The sequence below is a fragment of the Panthera pardus genome, unplaced genomic scaffold (genome assembly GCF_024362965.1).
Source record: "Panthera pardus isolate Hobbes unplaced genomic scaffold, ASM2436296v1 HiC_scaffold_2, whole genome shotgun sequence".
Lineage (NCBI taxonomy): Eukaryota > Metazoa > Chordata > Mammalia > Carnivora > Felidae > Panthera > Panthera pardus.
Genome location: NW_026526765.1, coordinates 109450867 through 109469522, shown reverse-complemented (window position 1 = coordinate 109469522; position 18656 = coordinate 109450867). Strand labels below are relative to the sequence as shown.

Here is an 18656-nt window from a genome sequence, read left to right as displayed (position 1 = left end):
AACTACTAATTCTCATGTAGTAGGAATTCATCTCTGAAGGAAGAAATGCTTCTTGGCTGCCCAGGGTGCGTCTGGTCCTGGATGTGTCAGTCATCCAAGTTGCCTTAGCCTCCACTGCAGACAATCCCTGTGGAACCCAGAGAGACAGATGGTGGTCAAGGCAGTAGTGCTACAAGAGAAGCCAGTGGAGTTGGAGCAGGGATGGGGGTAGAAGATATGATGGCCCCATATATGAGGTCCCGAATTCTCTCTGAACGAGCTCAAAGAACGTGGGAAAAGTTTCAGTCTGGATCAGATGGAAGAAACACACTCTACCTGGTCGTTCTTACCAACCACAACTATAACCTGGACAGAATAGATGAAGACTCTGAAAACTAAATAGTAGCAAGTAGATTGGGGAAGAAGACCAGAAATTGGAGTACCATGGAAATCGTGGTGAGTTTACCATTTTTTCCCTCTGATTGCCCCCATCCTGAAGTCAATGCAGCCAGAAAACCAGAAGTGGCCTCCAGGGAACTGGCTGGGGAGAGCTCCAGGACAGCTCAAGGACTGGGGAAAGAGAGTCCTAATTCTCAGAGTGCAAAAAACCATCGTTTCTTTTTTCTTTTCTCTCTTCCTCACACCCCAGTCCCCAAGCAATCCCTTAATGGCAGCAATGGGAGCAAAGGAAGCAATAAAGAGCAGAAATCAATGAAACTGAAAACAGAAAAACAATGGAGAAAATTGTAAAAAGCCAAAAGTTGGTTCTTTGCAAATATCATTAAATTTGATAGGCTTCTAGCAAGATCAAAGAGAGAGAGAGAGAGAGGAGAGGGAGAGAGAAGACATGAATTGTCAGTACTAAGAATGAAAGAAGATATTGTATAAATCCTACAGACAATAAAAAAAGATCATGAGGGAATACCACAAACAACTCTATGCACATAAATTCAACAACTTTGAAGAACTGTGTGATTTTCCTTGAAAAGCCCAAACCACCAAAACTCACCAAGATAAAATAGATAACCTGAATAGTTCTAGAGCTATTAAAGACACAGGATTTTGTGGTTTAAAATCTTCTGAAGAAGAAATCTCCAGGCTCACTGGTTATTTCTCTCAAACATTTAAAGAAATTAGACCAGTTCTATACAGTCTCTTCCAGAAAATGAAAGAGGATAGAATCCTTTCCAACTTAACTTAGGAGGCCAACATTAACCTGGTACCAAACAGATCCTATCATTTCATTGATTTCTGTTCTCATTTTTATTACTCTCTTTTTTCTGCTTGGCTTTAGGTGTATTTTGGTTCCCTTTTTCTGCTTCTTTAAGATGGAAGTTCAGATTATTGATTTGAATACGTTCTTCTTTTGTAGCATTATTCTACGCATTTATAATGCCACAATTTCTCTCTAAACACTGCTTTAATCCGTATCTCACAAAGATGATACAAAAAAAGAAGGCTGCAGATCAATGTCCCTCATGAAGAGACACAAGAACTCTTAGCAAGTCCAATCCAACAATATATATTATAAAAGAATATTTTACCACAATCAAGTGCAATTCACCATATTAACAGTCTAAAGTTAAACACACTCTTACCAGCATCCAGCAATCCCTGGGTATTTACCCTAGAGAGATGTAAATTATGGTCCTGCAAAAACCTATTCGTGAATGTTTGTAGCATCGTTCTTCATACGTGGAAATAATCCAGATGTCCTTCAACAAGTGAATGGATAAACAAACTGGGGTGTGTCTATACAATGAAATACTTAGCAATAAAAAGCAACAACTTGGATGAACCTCAAAGGCATTTGAAAGGCATTCTGAGTGGAAGAATCAATTCTGAAAAGATTATATACCATATGATTCAATTTACGTGACAGTTTCAAAGAGACAAAACTATAGTAATGGAGAATAGAACTAATGGGTACGACGAGGGAATTTTTGGGGGCAAAAGAATTGTTCAGAGTTCTTATGGTAGTGTTTGTTATATGTATCTATACAAGGGCTAAATTCCATAGGTTTATACACACACACACACACACACACACACACACACATTTTTACATACAGTAAAAACGTAGGGAGCAAAACTCTGAGGCGGTCCACCACAGATCTTTCCCAACCCCATCTCTTTGGGGTGCCCAAGGCTGCCTGTTCCTTTCCTTGTTCCCTGTTCCCAGTCTCATGGTGCCTGTCTGTCCTCCTCCATATCTCTGCTGTCCTTAGGCTGTGGCCCCTCACCCAGGCCTACCCCTGCCTGAGGCTATAGCTTCTATCTATGCTCTTCTTCTTCAAGGGCAAAATCCATTGGGTTTTGATTCACTTCATTCAACAAACCAAGAGAAAACAAAAGCAAGAGCTGTCTTGATTTCTTTTGTCCCCCCACCCCTGTGTCTAAGGCATTAGTCAGTGCTGCTTTTGAACTCAATCCAGAACCTAATCACAGCCATTGCTGTCCTAGGCTGAAACTACTTCAGCCACCTCTCATCCCACATCCTCACTTCTACCTTGTCCTTGCTATCATCTGTCCTCAACACAGCAGTCAGAGGAATCTTACTAAAACAAATATCATGCCATTTCTCTATTTGAAATCGTCAAAGTCTTTCCAGTGCATTTAGAATAGAAGGCCTTACTCTGGCCTTCAAGGGCCTCTGGAACTGCCCTTGCCTGCTTCCCCAGCCTAATCTCCCTCCATCCTTCCTCCCACACCAAGCCCCAGCCATGGTGACCCTCTTGCTCTTTCCAGAATGTATCAAGCTTATTCCCACTTCGGTGCTATTTTCTCTGCCTGGAACTGGTTTTTCCCAGCAATCTGTATGGTTGCTGCTTCACATAGTTCAAGACTCAGTCCGAAAGTCACTTCCTCAGAGAGAACTTCTCTGACAAATTGTTTTAAATAGCTTCCCCAGCTTTCCAGTCTCTATCTCCTTAACCTGGTTTGTTTTTTCTCAGCACTTAACCACTCTGTGCAAGGCTTTATTATAGATGCAGACTTTCCACTGCAATACTGAATCCAAACTCCTTCCCGTGGCCTGGAAGACTCTGTGACCTGGTTCCTGCCTCCCTGTCTGACACCAGAACCCTCTACTCCCTAGGGACAATCTCCCCTTGCTGCCCCACTCACTGCTTGCTCGCCTCTAGTTACACTGACTTCCCTATGTTCCTTGAACATGCTAAGCATAATTCTACCTCAGGATCTTTGCCCTTGCCATACCATCTCCCTGTAGTGCTATTTCCTCATATAACTTCCTAGTGTGCTGCCTGCTGAAATGTGACTTAATGAGAAGCCTTCTTTGGCCATTGTATATAAAGTGTCAAACCCTTCATCATTTGGTATCTCCCTTATCTTATTTATTTTTCATAACAATTATAACTACCTGGTTTGTGTATGTATATGCATTTCTTTTTGTATTAACTGTCTTTCATCACTAGACTGATTAAAGAGGGACTTTGTCTTGTTTATTGTTGTATTTGGGAATCTCAACTTTGTACCAATGCCAGTTTGAGGATGTTGGGTACGGGGAAGCACTGGGAATATCAGGAGCCCCAGGATGGCTCCTGGCAGTTTGGCTGTTGTTTCTTGTCTGTCTCTCTCCCCTGGGTGTAAGCTCTATATGGACATTGGCCAGGGGGCACTTCCCAGTGCATTTGAGGTGCCTGGGAATAGCTGTAGAATGAATAATGGTAGAGGCCTTTGGTTACGTAAAAAGGATTTTCCATTTTCTCAGAGGAGAAACCCATATTCTAAGACCCAAATGCAGAGTAATGGTATAAATTGAGGGTAGAAGAGTAACTACTTTAGAGGCTCTTTCTGACATCTTTGCATTTGCCCTTGACTGATAAACACATTTTGATGGGCTTCTGTTGTTCTTGTGATAATGATAATATGTCTTAACATGGCTCCTACCCTTTCCTCAGCCACACTCCCTCCTGAGCTCCCTCCCACTTGTCCTTAGCCACACAGCAATATTTTCAATTCCTCTTCTATATATATTCCTTCCCTCCCCAGGACCTTTGCCCATGCTTCTTCCCCATGTCTGAACCACTCTTCCAGTTCTCCACCTTTCCCACAACTGCCTCCTCCACACCCTTCTACCCATCTTAACTCCAGCCTCACCTTTCCTCACACCCACAGCAAGTCTGGCCCCAAGATGTGCTTTCCTGCATACCACTGATCACAGTTGTGACCTGTGTGTATGATTATATAGTGAGGACTCCCATGAAGGCAGAACAGTGGCTGCTTTTGCCCCACCACAGTATCTCTGGGAACCTGGCATGGAATTGACTTTTAATAAAGATTTGTTGGGATGCCTGGGTGGCTCGGTCGGTTGAGCATCAGACTTTGGCTCAGGTCACCATCTCACAGTTCATGAGTCTGAGCCCCACATTGGGCTCCGTGCTGACAGCCTGGAACCTGGAGCCTGCTTTGGATTCTGTGTTTTCCCCTCTCTCTGCCCTTCTCTCTGTCTCAAAAATAAAGAAACGTTAAAAAGAACATTAAAAATTATTGAGTGAAAACAATTAATTAATGAAACAAAAGCTACTAACTTTTCTGTAGAGGTCCAACTTCAGGACAAGGCAGTGAAGGCACTTGTTCAAAGGCATAGTAACCCATTAAGCTCTTGTCAGAATAAGAAAGATGCCATTGTGTACAGGGGATGGGAGGTAGGACAGGTGAGTTTCTAGGGGTAGAGAGAGGAGAGATGAACTTCGGAACTACTAAGAACTGCCCCTCCTACCTGAACAGGTTTCCTCGTTGTTTGACAGTATGACAGGACCAAACTTTGAATCCAATAATATGGTTGGTTCTCATATTTTCTTTATAACATTATGTGGAATTCTCTTTTTGCCTTTCTACTGAAACTCAAAGGATAGGAATAAGAACATATCAATGAAATCAGTTCAACACAAGGTGACCTTCAAGCAGGCAGCTGTGTCCCACTGTGTGCTACCTGGCCTTGTGTATGGAGTGGGGGAGAAGACATTTCCAGAGGCCAAGGCACCTCTCCTTGTCAGGGATGGTATGGAGTTGACTCAACCCTCAGGTAGGGGATGAGGGGTCCTCTTTTGATGACCTTTAATGGGCCTTTCCACCTGGAAATGCTCATAACCTATGCCCATGCTCTCTGTTCAGTCTTGTCCCTACCTGACCTTTGCAGGAAAGACTAAATCAGTGTTTGCCAATCCTGCAGTTCATTGGAATCGCATGAGGAAGTTTAAACGTTCTGAGGTCTAGGTCCTGCCTGTGGCTAATTAAATTAGAATAGCTGGGGGTAGGGTCCAGGTGTCAGTAGTTTTTAGATGCTCCCTAGATAATTCTGGAATGCAGCCAAGGTTCAGACCACTGTGAGACCTGTAGCACAGTCGGCTGATTTCCTCCTTTCTTTCCTGTGGTTCATTCTGCTTCTCAGCAGATGGGCTAAATGATAATGGTGTGCATGGTAGCAGACTTCTGTGATGGTTACCGATGATCCTGCCTCCTGGTTGTCCTGCTTCTGTATAACCCCTGCCCCTTGACTGTGGGCTGCACTTGAACTTGGATCAACCTAACCATGCAGAGGAACATAGCCACCACAGTCAGAAGGATGGGGAAGGTGAAATGAAGAACGCTGCATTCAGGTGCTCCATCTGTGGTAATCAGTGACCTCTGCCACCTCGGGTCTCCCTCCTCTCTCTCCCTCTGTCTCTCCCCTCAGCCCAGTGGAGAGAGGGGCTCTCTGCCCGTGGTGCTCCACGCATCTTGATAGAACCTTTCTTCAAGGCTTCTGATTCTGCCCCCCTCCTCCTTTTCATTTTCTCCTTCTCTCGGCCGTCTGCTCTGAACTGGAAGCTGGCATCATGGCCCTTCTCTCTCTCAGCTAGAGAAGCATCCTCCTCCCAGAGTGGAGCCAGTCGGAACAACACTCTGCACAGTGCAGCCGTGAGAAGCTGCTTATCTAGATCATTATTACACTCATTACTATGGTGTGAACTCAAGCACCAGGGCCAAGGTCTCATGGATGCCTTGGCTCTGGCTGTGGGCTGCTCTGGCAGAGCCAGTGTGTGGTCTTTGAGAGGGGAGGTCAAATCAAGGTTTCCTGACCACTGGGGATCTTGGAATTTTGTTAGGGAAATTTGGATTGCCTGGCCAGTCGGTTCCTGCTCCCTTAAAATTTCCCCAAGCGTCGGAGGAGCTGCCGTGGGGACTCTATTTCCATGTCCCCAGTTCCCCCCACCTCAGAGGTGCCAGCAGTCCTTTTGTCGGTTTGGCTCTCCACTTAGATCATTGAAGTGATTTCAGGTCCAACTGGGCAACACTCAGCATTTCATTTATGTCTTGGCAAGGTTACCATGTTATTACTTAACTGTGCTGCTGCTACTCAATAAGTGGGAACTGATTGAAATAACCACAGGAGTTGCTGGATTCCCCTAATTTTAGCACAGAGTTAAAGCTCACTCCCACAGTTGGAAGTTAAAATAGGCTCCCAGCCTACAGAAATGCCCACCCACCACACTTAATTGTCACACCACTGATGCCTGTCATGGAAGGAGACGTGGAAGGCTGCAGAACATTCTTAGAAGCAAGATTCTTTTCCTCGGCAGACGCCTGAGGTCATTTTGGCCAGGCCCAATTTCTTTCAGACCCTATGCCTGTGGAAATTTGCATGACTGCTTTAAATACTTCTGTTTTCTTCCCTGATTTGTTTAACAGGCGGTCCAAGTACACAGCACGCAATAGAGCAAGGGGAGAGAACAGAAACTTCTGTTTGGGGGTGCCTCTTTAAATGACTCATTCCTGGAGTCCAGATGTGTGGAGGGCTATGACCCTGAGCAATCAAGGCAATTTGGAAAGCAGAATAATGATATTTAATCCAAGCCAATGTGCTTTCTCTTGGTGTCACAGCAATCAGCCACAACCCAAATGCCACAACTTGAAGAGAAATTTGGAGTAAATGGCTTCTTGTGTAACTCCTTGCAACCCTGTCCAATTTTTTTTGTTTTCTTACTTTTCGAAACTGTATTTTACTAGAATTTTGAAGAAATTCTCTGACAAGTTATTTCTTACAGTGTGCTCACTGCTCAGTATTTCTCATCACTGTGCAATTTTGTTATCTTGCTCTTATTTTAAGTCTTAATCTGCCCTTAACATTTTAAAGGTGTGCTTTCTTTTCTTTCTTTCTTTCTTTCTTTCTTTCTTTCTTTCTTTCTTTCTTTCTTTCTTTCTTTCTTTCTTTCTTTCTTTCTTTCTTTCGAGGGAGTGAACAGAGGAGGGGCAGAGAAAGAGGAGAGAGAGAATCCCAAGGAAGCTTCATTTGCACCTGCAGCGGCAGCAAGGCTCGAACCATGAACCGCAAGATCATGACTTGAGCTGAAACCAAGAGTTGGACGCTTAACTAACTAAGCCACCCAGGCACCCCTACCCTTAACGTTTTAGCACAGCATAGCTGGTCAGACCATTAAGGGCAAAGCAAAGGAATAGAATGGGGAGACTTTTAGAGAAAGAAAAAGCCTTTTTTCATGACATATATACTGAGAGGACTGTGGGAAGCTCTGAGTTCTGTTAAGTCTTCTTGGCCAACCTTGATCATTCACTTCTACCCTCTCCATTGACATGGCCACTGTCTCCTCAGCTTCATGGCCCCTCAGCTGGAGTGCGTAGGAGACTCTCGACCCCCATTTTGGTCATTAGTGTCACATGAATAGTCCTTAAAGATATCTGTCGCAATGCCATTCTCCTTTCTGTTGCCTGTAGGATCAGGTAGAAATCTCTTGGGCTTTCATTGAACCAACTGGTTCCTAAAGACATGCTGCCTTTAGGGGTGGGTGCCCCTTGGTGGAAACTTTTTCTAATCAGACTCACAACTTCCTTAGCACACCTGTTCAAACTTACCTTTTCAGCTCTGTCAAACTATGCTCCACAAATGCCATGTCTTCCCTTCTTTTGCCCACATCGCTTAGTCCCACATGACCTTCCTACCTGTCCAAGGCTCAGCTTGCCTCTGCTCTTCTAGGAGCCTTTCCTAATGGTTCCCAGAATGCAGTGGTCTTCCCACTTTTGCATTTCTCCAAGTACTTTGTGTGCTCTTATCATGCTAGGCTCCTAGAATGCCCTAACCATCGTAACTATTCGCTGATTATTATTTCAGAATCAGTATATTGGGCACTGAAAATGGGCAGGAGGATATGCATCCCAGAAAAGACAAGGGAGACACAAACAAAGGAATGGATAATTTTATCTCCAACCTGATGCTTTCAGTGTTAGCTGAGTGCTCTCTAAAATCTTTCAGAATTCCCACTTTGGGAATTGCTGTGTGACAGAGGTCTGCTGCTGTGGTGTTGGGGCCACATGCACATGGCATCAGCCCTTGCCTTTCAGGAACCTATCATGGTAAGAAAGAGACTTGGGCTGGTTCATTTTTTTTTTTCCCAAAGCTGCAAGGAAATCAAGTCCATGACCATACTTATTCACACATTTAGTGAATCAGGCCAAGCTTAGAACTAAATGATGAAAATGAAAATTAATCAGGGACTCCCATGGGTCTCACATATGGCAGTTTTGAATCTTTTTTTTTTCACTATCATAATTGTTTTCTTACTCATTTTCTTTGGTTGAATACACAACCACAAAAAAAAAACAAAACAAAACAAAAAAAACAACCATGAGGCAGTAGTGGTGGTGGAAATGAATAAACCCATGGAAACAGTGGAATATCTACAGAGATAAGATTAGGAAGGAAGGAAACAAAGGCAATTTCAGCGTCTCTGGAAGGCATGCACACCTTTCTTTGCCAAGACCCCTAGATCAGGTTGTGGGACCAGGTGGCAGGTGTTTCCTTGACTCACACAGAAAGCAAGCCATGAGCCTCTGCTGCTGTTGAGGTGAGTTATATCTGGCACATTAAACACCATATCCTGATCCTCCTTTCTGCCCTTCCCAGAAGAGATAAAAATGAACAAGTAGTTGAGAAAACAGTCAGAGGGAAGGCTTTGTACCCCCTCTTAATTCATGGGGATTTAAAATAAAAGCAGTTGATGGCATTATAAAATAGGGTTATGTCCCCTTTATTGGACTTTTGTGGAAAATGAAACCACAATAGAAAACAAGCAATCATATAGAATATCATGCCTGAGAACATCATTTACCTTCATAGAACATAACTGCTTTCATGCACTGAAACCTTTTCTTTTCACACTAGTTAACAAACAGCATTAAGCATGACGCAAGTCAGATTTTGAAAACTTGTCTGGTGCCTTTCATTAAGAATTGAAATCTGTGTAGGTCTCTTGCTCCAGGAAACTATGTTTGACATTTTAATAGTATTGCTTCAGCAAGAGCAGAGAACATCCACGAACTTAGATTTGTAGAAGGTAAATCAAGAATTCATCCAAAGTGGAATGCCTTCTTCTGAGTGACAGGGTGGTTTTTATGTGAGATGTCAATGTAGCTTCTCCACCTGACATAAAAGTTTCAATTAAAAAAAAAAGCCAAACTACTGCAGATTTTTTTTTTTAATCATGCAGTTATCTAAAGTGGTTTTTTGGAAGAGACTATCAAGGAAGGACTGGAAAGTAGTTCTTATGACTAGTCAGCTCTAGGGGTTGGGGTAGCCAACATTTGCGGTGAGGGACCTCAGAGCCCCAGGGACCTCTCAGATGATTCACACTCCTTCGATTGTTTGACACGGTCCTCTGGAAGGGACACAGTGAGTTAACATGCACCAGAACAGATCGAATGTACAACCAGCTGGTAGTTTACTCTTGTACTGGAAGGCTGCTTTTTCTTACGCATGATTCTTTGTTGTGCTAAAGAGACATAAATGTATAAAAGCCTAAAAGTAAGCCTTCAGTTCTTTATGTCTGGCAAAACTGTCAGGACAATGTGCCTGGAGGATATCTCCACCATGCTTGCCTTGCAGGGCTGTTGTGATAGAATTAGATCATACTGTAATAGTCACCCCATACACGTTACAGCATATCAAGAACGAACTTATACATTTTCTCAGTTGAACCTCACAACATCAGTGGGAGGCAGTGAAGGCAGATATTATTATCTCTTGAGAGGGGGTGACCCTGCTGCTACAGCATAAGCGAGGCTTTTGCTGTAGGAAGACTGTTTATCGGTTGTATTTTTAAGTATTTTATTTTGTATAAGGATGTTTATTGCAGCAGTGGTTATAATCAGGAAAAATTGGAACCTACCTGAATCTTTGTTAGCAGAGGGCTGATTAAACTATAGTAGTGGCTTACACGGGATACAGTACAGCCATTAGGGATTTTGCATTAGAGGTTTTAGAAGTAAATTCATTAATGTTGAGGTATATTTATTGATGAAGAAAATTATTCATTGTATATTTAAGCCAGTAACCAATGCAAGATGATCCGTTTGCAATTAGGAGAAATGCACATGGTAAAACAGTGATTATCTTTGGGGGCTGAGAATACATGTGGTATTTGTTTTCTTTCTTATGCTCATCTATCATTTCTAAATTTTAACGTTAGTCAACATTAATGTTGCACTAGTCAACATTCACAATCAGATTAACTTTTAGAACAATAATTAATGGAACAGGTACAGCCTCTGAGCTTCATGGGTAAAATGATCCCTTGACTTGTAAGTGTATCACCCATGGTCCTAGCAGGGCCCTGAGTTCAACCAGATGGGGAAATGCAGAGCATGAATTAAGGCACAGTTTACAGTGGTGTGAAATGGGTAAGGGGTGTAAACAGAGGTGGGAGCACCCAGATACCAGAAACAGTGGGAAGCCACAGGTGCCACAGGCGCCCCAGGGCAAAGGGACAAGAGGAGGAAAGAGTCACCAGAGCCCAGGGGCTGGTGCTGTGCAGGAGGGATACCCTCAGCGGAAGCTGGAGTGGAGAAGGGTCACAGGTCTTGTCAGACACCAGTGAAGCAGGGAGGAAATACTCTGATCCCTTTCCTCCTGCCTTCTTCTTTCCTGCTGGCGACTCCCATTGCTGACCAAGCCCAACAGGAAGCCCACCGGCAAGGGAATCAAGAACGGTTCACAGCACTTAGCCTGCTAGTGCACAGAACAGAGAAGGCAGGAAATAGGTCTGACGATGGGGGACACACAGCAAACACAGGGAGCAGAACCCTGATGTCAGTCCCCTGGAGAAAAGGGCGTCTCCTAGTCAGAAAAACTAAAACAGAAAGGAAAAGCCTGTTGGGGCCATACGAGGTGAGTGATCTGGTTTTCCTGCTTGTGCTGAGAGCTTCAGAAGCATGGGGATGGGATCACAGGTCACCTGGCCCAAAGTGAGCACAGAGATTCTTTGTGGGCTGTTACACAGAGAGAGTTGTACATTCCTCCTCTTGCCTGGGTGGAAGGGGGAACTGCTAGGGAAAGGTAGACCCACATCACCCTGGCTCTCCCAGGCTGGTTATTGCTGTCCCATCTCTATGCCCATTCCCTCTTCGACTCCAGCATCCTCACCAGCAGCCCCAAATGAGAGCAGAACATGAGAGTAGAGGGAGCGCACATTTATTGAGCAGATGGCTGGCACTATGTGCTCTAAGCACTCCTCATGATTAACTCACTCCCATCTCTCAACATACCCTGTGAAGGAGGTGATGTTGTTTGCCACTTTATTGAGTGGCTAAGGGCATGAATAATGGAGCCAGATCATTGGGTTTGAATGCTGCCTCTGTCATTCCCCAGCTGTGTCACTCTGTTTTCTCATCTGCAAAATGGGGACAGTAATCCTGTCTAGTTCAGGGGATCATTATGAGGAATAAATGAATGAACTCTGAGTAAAGAGTTCTGAACTGGGGCTTGGCACATAGCAAACCGTCAGTAAATGTTAGTTGCTATTGTCCTCAGCTCCCACATAAGGAAGATAAGGGATAGAGATGTTAAAGTAGTTGCTTCGAGTCACAGAGCTGATGAGCAACAGAGTTGGGACTCTGACCAAGAAGTGGGGTTCCAGTATTATACAAAAGGGCCACTCTTTCCCTCCCTGCTACTTTGAAGCAGAGGGAGTAGAATCGCCTCCTCGGGTTTGAAGTGGATCCACACTCTGTGCCTGCCTAAGATGCAAAACAAGTTCCTCACATTTTGGGACACTCTTCCCACTGTGCAGGTGACAGTCTGCAGAAATCTCATTCACCCTTCAAACCTCACTTCCTCCTGGGTCACTTCCTGCAGGTGTGTAGACCCCAAGCATTATGCAACCAGCAGACAGGGGCAAGTGAGTGGCTGCTTCTCAGTTTCCTATTCCTTGAGATAAGACAGGAAAGAAAGCAGGGTGGTGAGAATTTGGGGGCCCAGATCCACCAGGTGGGTCTTAAGTTTCCAAAATGTGCCCCCTGGAGAGCCATGGCAAATATGTGTTCCAGTTCAGCTGCCTGCTCTGGGGTGAAGGAGAGGATGTGGGCAGACTCCCTCCTTGCATGGAAGATGTCAAGTGCATTGCCATTATCACTGATCTGTTCACTTGAGAAGGATAAGGAATAACCCCTGGGGAAAGGTAATGAGGAAGAGCCAGTACCAAATGTGGAGGTAAATGAAAGAGCTCTAGCTGGAATTTACCAATTCTTTAAACCTGGGCCACAGTACCATCCTTCCTGCTCTTTAGTTCATTTCTTGGAAACCAACTTACTGTGTCTCTTTCTTGGCTTCTTCTTAGAGGATCTATAACTAGATCTTTCATTAATTTCATCTTTCATTTCACAGTGAAATATGATCAGTTACCACTTACAACAGAACACTCTCACAGCTGTGCCACCAGCGAGTGAAAAGGCCCCAATGTCCCTGGCTTGTTGGAAGCACAACAGTCAAATGGCCATTCAATGAATCTCTTTTATCCTGTTTTTGGCCTGGCATTCAATATACATTGAAATAATGAGAATGCACCACATGTACACAGTTTTCCAGACGTGTAGTAACCAGAGTCACAAGAGATTGTTTAGTGTTCATAAAACCCAGAAGCTCCTTCAAAACAACACGCACAAGTGAAAAATGTATAATTTTAAGTTTGTGCCGTGTTTTGTCTTCTTCCTTTACTCCTCCTCATCACGTTGCTTTCAGGAAAGGGGTCATTTAGTCAATGGCAGAAGTTCTTTACCAGAACATGAGCTGGCTCACAGACACTACCGAGCCATGCCCTGGCTGGAGCCTGACACCTGGCCTGGCGAGAGTAGCCGGCCATGCAGAAATGGTTCTGGACTCGGTTTCCTCATCTGTCCATAGGAGGGGCTGGCCTAGCCTTAGATAATTTTGTTTTATTTTCAAAAACATGTTTTTCTCACTACTTCTGGACTGCTGAGCTTTGTTCTGAGTTTTTACTTAATTAAGAAAAATAATGCTCTTAGCTTTGAACCAAATGTGAGGCTCTCAAGAGCTAAACAGCACAGGTGGGAATGGGGTGGATGCTGCACTTTACTGGTCTATAGGATGATCTTCTGGTGTATAGGAAATGTGGCCTCCTTGCGTGGAGGTTCCTCTCAGGTACATGACTTAATGAGCCACTAGTTCCTTTTGGGAATTAGGAGCCAGCCACCCTTCCTCTGGGCAGATGCAGCCTGTGCCAGGACTCTGCCTAGTGAGTGAAGACCCACCCACCCCCTAGACAAGGTCCCTGTGCAGTGCATCACCTGCACAGCCTACCTGAAGGCCAGTGTGATGGGCGTTGCATCCACAAATAGAGGTTATCTATAATAGGCTATCTATAATAACCTAAGCAGGAACCTGATATTTTGTGTTCTCCAATTTTTTTTCTTGCCTAAAAATAAGCAGGCAAGCAAACAAGCAAGCAAGAAGACAAACAAAAAAGCACCTTGGTGCCCACGTGAGTAGAGATTGCTTGAATTACAGCACATGGACCCCTCACTTCACAGAAAAATCATGTTTTGTGAAGAGGTCTGAGATAGCATCTTAGCCTAGGTTCTCTCAGATAGCAAAACCTGAGAAAGGAGCATGATGGAGGTGGTTTATTTGGGAAACACTGGCACCAGGAATGGGGAAGTAAGAGATGTCAAACAAGATGGAGAGAAAGGAACCCAAGGTGCTTTATTGTTCTGGTTCCTAGTGTGGTCAAATTGGCTCTGTTCTCCTTGGACCTTTGAGGACCATCCTCTTAAGGAGAGGAAGTGAGGATGGATCATTTCCTGGCTCCTGGTGCCAAGTGGTCAAGGGTTGCCTCTGGGGTAATAACTCCTCAAACATCTAGGTGTGCACATACATCAGAATGGTTAAGCGGATGGCGGTGTTGGCAGAGATGCTGGGTCAGGGAAGGCAAACCCACATCCATTTCCGGTAAGGCTGAGACAATGCTCCCTCCAGGATAGAGGGTATCTGATGGAAAAGATCTACCTTCAAGTGACTGCTGGTTTCCTTAAGGAGTGTGTGCCATATGGAGGGTTCCTTGTCAGTCTCTCTGGTGACTAGTACAGCAGTTTCAGTGATTCAGTACAGTTGCTAGACCAGTCTTTGTGAGATGGCACACATACTGTTGGGACCATGCAGACCCTACATCTCTGTTCCATGTCCCCTCTGTCATGCAAGTCCTGGAGGGGCTAGGGAAAGAGGCTAGCTGGCATCCTCAAGACATCCTGTGCACCTAGTGGTTTGGTGCCACACTTGTAGGGGAGGTGCTCTGGTGCACCTGGATTTGAGACAGAGATCCGAGTGTTGTGTGCCCAGTAGCATAGGTCCATCTATAAGATTTTCTCCATGCTTTCTTTTTTGTCTCCAAACTTCAAGCCTTTGAGGCTTCTGACCCAATCAGGAAGCCATTCACCACCGCCCATGGGTCCAGATATACCTGTAACTCAGACTACTTCTCCCTACCCATAAAGTGAAAGGAGCAAGTGGATTGTTCACAGCTCTGCTCATTGGAAGGAGTGACCTTCAGTATCCTTCAGGGCCACCCTGAACAGGGCTATAGTTTGGTGGTGGTCCAATTATTGCCAGCACTAACTTGTTAAGACAACCCATCTAAGAACTAGGTCCAAGTTCTTTCTCACTTGTTGGTTTTAGGGAATCATAAGGCCTTGGGTGTGAACTGAGCAAGAGAGGTGGATAACACAGGAATATGAGGCAGATGGAAGTTCCTTCTGTCCTCCTGATCCCTTCTGGCCCAATCTCAAATGAACCATTTCCATTGTATGACGTATTACTGCTGTGCCTGTCCAACTTTGTCTAATACTACCCAGCTCATAATGGGCAGTTCTGGCTGCACAGTCACTTGATGTCCTATTGTCAGGAGATCCATCTCTATCAGGGTCCAGGAGATGCTTTTCAAATGGTTTTTCATTTTCTGCTGCAGAAGGAAATTCTAGCTCTAGAACTCTAGGATCTGTGCCGCAACTCTTTTTATTGGGCTTGATGGAGACTACACTCATACAACATCTTTATTCACAGTAAATGGCACCACTAGATCTACTGGTTGTGTGGCCTGAGTGGCAGGGCCATTTGTATTATGGCAAGATCTGCTATAGATTTTGCTCTGACACTCAAAACTGGCAGCCTTCCATGTCACCCAATAAAGGAATCCAAGTGGTATTCCCAGGAGGAGAATATGCTGCCTCTAATTTCTGAAGATTTTTAGTGGTTTTTAAACACCTCAAAATTCTTTGACATTCCTGCCATCAAGAGACAAGGACCATGTCCCTTCTTCTGGAATGTGGGAAGGGTTTTTACTGCTTCAACCAGCAGAGGACGACAGAAGGTATTCTCTGTGACTTCTGAGGCTGGGTCATAAAAGGCTATGTAGCTTCTCCCTTGTCCATTGGGACACTTGCTCTTCCGACTACCCTGAAGCTGCCATTCTGTGAAGAAATCCAACCCACATGGTGAGGCCATATGTTGGTGGTCCAGTTGACAGTCCTTACTGAGCTTAGCCTTCAAGTCTCCCAGCCCAGGCAGTAGAACTATAGGTGAAGACGACCTTGTAAGATTCTGGTCCAGTTTGAGTCACCCCCCCAACCATTTGAGTTCCCCACCTAAAGCTCCAGCCAGCCTTTCTCAACTGAGGTTCCTCATGTGAGCTAGAGAAGACAGAAAGTGATTTGAGTGATTATTTTCTGCTATTCTCCCAAGTATAGTACATAACTGGTACCATTCTAAATGCACAGGAGAGAAATTAGTTCACGACATACAAATGGATGCCTTAGGGCATCAGGGCTTAATTCTACCATGGAACCCCAGTTTAGAAAAGCTGGCAGAAATCCAGAAGTTGAAACAAAACATTCTTGGTGTCTTGTCCAAATTCCTGACCCTCAGAATCCATGAACATAATAACATGGCTGTTATTTTACATCACTAAGTTTTGTTGTGGTTTGTTGTGCTGCAATAGAAAATTGATAAGGTACAAAATCTAACATCCTGTCCTTTACCTCAAAGATGGAAGATGATGTAGCAGCATACCTCACATCACTGGACTCCTAAAAATGTCATTGATGGGCCAGGTTGGGGAATCTTTGTGGGGTTTAATTTCCTGACACACAACTTGCTATTTCTATTTACCAGGTTAAATTTGCATGATGTCATCAGTATAGCATTCCACATATTAAAGCAATTAAGATCCCTTCAGACTACTTTGTCATTGCACAAGAGGCTTTACATAGCCTTAAGCAAGACTACGAATGTGTACTGATGTCCTTCTCACTTAATTGAGAACTGCTTTTGATCCTGGTTATTGATGATGGGTTGAAAAGAATATGTTCACCAGATCAATAGCAACATACGGAGTGCCAGAGGCTGTGTTGATCTGTTTTAGTAAAGATATCATTTATAGCTAAGCAGTTTAGATTGGGGCTACCAGTTGGTTAAGTTTATGGTGGTCTACTACCGTCATCAGTCATCAGTCATCATAATCTGTTAGTTTATGTTTTCAAGGGCCGTACAGGTACATTATACACGGACATGATGGAGAATATCATATCTGTGTAGTTTGTCTTTGATGGTGGTATTAATTCTCCTTTAGGATGTAGTGTTGACTTGGGTTTGTTCTCTTGGCTGGTGGGGTTGGGGAAGGATAATTTCAGAGGCTTCCACTTTGCCCTTCCTACCTAATAGCTCTTACTTTGTAGGTCGGGGAACCAGCAGGAGGATACTGACAGCTACTTTGTTTATCTATCCAAATCATGCACTTGGGGAATGGGGAAATAACTACAAGGTGTGTGTGTGGACCTATTGGATCTCCTTTGAGGTGTGCTTATGACAGCTCACCATTTTCTTTTTGCAGTTCTGCAAGTCAGGCACTATCTTAGTTGGCTGTTAATCTGTTTCCTCGCTAGGAACACACTGGCCTTTTAGCCACTGCCACAGATGCCAGAGGGCCAAAGCATCTTCCAGCCTTTGTGTCCATATGGTAATCACATATACCTTCTACGTCACTTAAGAATTGCCACCTGACGTCTAACATTCCAGAGTTCTATCATCCTTATTGATGGTAAGGAGTTTAGATTATGGCACCATTTCCTTCTGCCAAGCCCAGTGTGCAGGGACAGCCACTATTGGAGTTACCAGGGCTTTTTTCATCACTGCATCTCTTATTGCTTTAGCCAGAGTAATGTACTTTGGGACTTTCTGGGGAATATAGACAGATGGAGACTTCTCTGATCTCACTAATAAATCCATTTTAACATTTCTAATCCCCCTTGGCTCTTCCTCGATAGTCTGCCAAATTCATTCTAACAACTCTATCTTATTTAATATAATCCATTGTTATATCCAAGCTTCAAAGAGTCATGCCAACAGTGTGTTATGACTGGATCCTGATGTTTTTGCCAGGCTGTAAAATCCTGAGTCAAGGAAGAATGCTCCCATGTCAATGAATTCTTCCCATTCATCTTTATCTCCAGGTCTCCATTATCCAATCCTCTCAAGATTCACTTCCATGGGTCTCTTGCTGGTTTCTGCCAGTGCCTATTTGTCAGATCTTGCAACTTTTTTGGTGTAGAATGAGCAGGCATTCTATTTCTTGACTTGACTTGACTCCAGTTATTGGTAATGAGAGGAGGGCAAGGTCAGACCTTGAGGAGGACAAGCATTGTCTTATGAAGCACCTGTTTCAGATATGGCCTTGGCAGCATTTCCACATAAGGGGGATCTATTTTACTCTGGAAAGGGGATATAGTTTTTTTCTTTGAGTCCAGAGTAAATGGAAAGATCTATTTTTTCCCATCCTTTATTTGTTTCCTATTTCCTCTATTTCCGCCTTCTTTTAGGTTGAGTATTTTTTATGCTACTATTTGATCTCCTTCATTGTCATCTTAGTTAAAACTCATTGTTCTGTTATATTGTACTTCACACATAGCTTAAGAACATTATAATAGAATACATCTATTTCTCCCCTCTAAGGCTTCATGCTAATTTTGTCATACATTTCCTTTATGTATATAATCAACTTTATATTACTTTTTGGTTTGTTTAAACAGCCAATTATCTTTTAGACAGCTTTAGCTAATTTTATAAAGTCTTACATACTTACCCTTCCAGAACTCTTCATTCCTTTGTGTAGATCCAGTATTTTTCTTTCTATCTAAAGGACTTCCCTTTAAATTTCTTGTAGTGTGGATCTACTGGTGACAAAGTCTTTCTTCTTCTGTGTGTTTAAAAGTCTTTGTTTTGTCTTCATTTCTAAAATGTATTTTCACTGGGTACACAATTCTAGGTTGACAGTTTTTCATCTTTAAAGATATTGTTCACTGTTACCTCACTCGCATTGATTCTG

The 18656-nt window shown here is 43.7% G+C and overlaps 2 long non-coding RNA genes across 2 annotated transcripts in view; both read left to right on the top strand.

Moving 5' to 3' along the window:
* LOC109246378 (uncharacterized) overlaps positions 1–18656 on the top strand; it is a 152889-nt gene that overhangs the window by 55553 nt on the left and 78680 nt on the right. The gene's annotated exons all lie outside the window — the stretch shown is intronic.
* Positions 1–18656, top strand: part of LOC109246376 (uncharacterized) — a 28347-nt gene that overhangs the window by 2372 nt on the left and 7319 nt on the right. The window lies entirely within an intron of this gene.